This window comes from Boleophthalmus pectinirostris, unplaced genomic scaffold (genome assembly GCF_026225935.1).
Source record: "Boleophthalmus pectinirostris isolate CB_2022bp ecotype Guang Dong unplaced genomic scaffold, ASM2622593v1 HiC_scaffold_3, whole genome shotgun sequence".
Classification (NCBI taxonomy): Eukaryota; Metazoa; Chordata; class Actinopteri; order Gobiiformes; family Gobiidae; genus Boleophthalmus; species Boleophthalmus pectinirostris.
In genome coordinates, this window is record NW_026571299.1 from 6,789,799 (window position 1) to 6,792,315 (window position 2,517).

Sequence of the window (2,517 nt, forward strand, 5' to 3'; positions counted from 1 at the left end):
TAAACCAGGTCTACATCAGATCTAAACCAGGACTAAACCAGGACTAAACCAAGACTAAACCAGGACTAAACTAAGACTAAACCAGGACTAAACTAAGACAAAACCAGGACTAAACTAAGACTAAACCAGGACTAAACTAAGACTAAACCAGGAAAACATCAAGTCTAAACCAGGACTAAACTAAGATTAACCAGGACTAAACCAGGATTAAACTAAGACTAAACCAGGACTAAACTAAGGACAAAACCAGGACTAAACTAAAACAAAACCAGGACAAAACTAAGGACTAAACCAGGACTAAACTAAGACTAAACCAGGACTAAACCAAGACTAAACTAAGACTAAACCAGGACTAAACTAAGACTAAACAAGAACTAAAAAGACTAAACCAGGACTAAACTAAGACTAAACCAGGACTAAACCAGGATTAAACTAAGACTAAACCAGGACAGCGTAAGGTCTAAACCAGGACTAAAACAGGACTACCACAATTTTTTACTAATCTGATCCCCGCCAACAGAAAAGAGAAACATAAATTGAAATTAGTTTTGCCAAAATACAGAAAACTATGTTTGCAAATGAGCATAAAGCCAAAAAAAAAAAATTAATAATGCAGCGACACGAGCCCCTCAGACACGACACTCACAATCTTACACGCTCTTTTTACAGTTTTATTTATACCAACCAAACCATCCAAAACCGTGTGTCCCAGTTTAGAATTCTGAAAGTTTTGTGATCTGGTTAGGTGTTTAATTTTCGACAAAACGGTGAAAGTGACAAACTGAGAAACTGTTGGTTAATGCTGGTTAAGACTTCAGACTTAGTTAGTTATTTGAGAGGGACTTGTTAAATCTGTTCTTTCTGATCAGATTGTGTTAAAATAAAGCTCAAATTAAACTCTAACTGCAGTAACACAGCTTCAGACAGAGCAGTGCCTAAAGTTAGCTTCACTGACAGTCCAAGTTTTGAGTCCTGTGTCCTCTGTCCCAGCAGATTTATCAAAACAAAACATTGATTTGTCTCAATTTTATATAAAAAATGTCCCAGGTGTCCCTATTTTTGACAATAAGAGACATACAGTGTCATTTGTTGAGGTAAAAATACAGAAAAATCTGCTTAAAAACGACCAAAAAACAAAGAAACTGTGATTACTCTGACTCACATGTTCGTCGTGAATGGGCCGGGTGCAAAACAGTTTTCCTTAATTACGCACTCGTTTCACAATTTTATTATTACCAATCAATACAAACAGAATTAATTGCTACTACTACAAGTACAAATGTACTGCAACTGTGATTACGACTACTTCATTACTGCTATACTGGCCACGTTTACATGATGCTTTTTAATTACGAGTTAATAGGCGAGTTTCATTGTTGACAAAAGCGCGCGTTGCATGCTGGGAATTATTTTGGTCGGCGGCAATAAACACTAATTCAACATGACGGACGGAGTGAGAAAGCACGTAAAGGGTATTGATCCCAGTTATTTATCCACTCTAACGGCAGAGGACCCAAGACCATTTGACCAGAAATTGGTCATAAGCATCAATGGACGACAAATCACCCTTTTCAACAAAAGGTGGACCAAAACAAATTTCTGGTCAGAATCGCCATCTACCTGGACTATATTCACTTTGGTGATATCCACAATGACTTGGTGGAAACTCCTGGGCCATTCACAGCAGAAAAGATGAAAACCTCCAAGAGTCTCGATGTGTTGTTGAACTTGTTGGAGTCCACGGTTTGTTAGGATCTTCTACGTTTGCTCTGCGGATGTTTGAAAGCCGTTTAATTCGCCGTTAGTGGTTCTTTTCACTCAGAATACGAAAAAGACATTTTTCTTCTTCCGTGCTTCTATTTGTGCATCCGATAATGCAGCAGGAATTTACCATTATCAGGGATAAACACGCGAGGTTACGCACTGTGTTTGACGCTACCGTGTTTCTTGCCTCCGACCAAAATATTTCCCAGCATGCAACGCGGGCTTTTAATAACAATGACGTCAGCTGAAACTCGCCTACAGTGTGTATATATATTTATTGGCTGGGGTAAAACAGGTCTAAATCAGGACTATACGAGGACTAATCTTGGACTTGAGTGAGAGAGAGTGTCCGCAAAGTGCGATCGGACGACAGCTGCACTGAGCCCCATGCGGCGTGGAGCACCGCGCGGCCTCGTGCGGAGCCGAACCCCGTGCAGCACGGAGCACTAGCCCTGGCGCGGTCCTTTCGTTTGCGGTCACCTGACAGTCTATGTGGGCGCACCTTTGGGCCAGTCCCAACAAACAGTCCTGGTTTAGCAATCCAGCGCTCCTGATTTCTTCTCCATGCACCGCACACACCCCTTTCCTCACTTCTCCATGCACGGAATCTCCACGTCTCTTTATACTGTTTATAATGTTACCATAAAATAGTTATTGAGGAGTGGATTGTTTCAGACTGAAGGCCTAAGTGTGAAATGCACGCTCCACCACTGGTTTGATGGAATGTATATTGTGTATTGTTAATAAAAAATG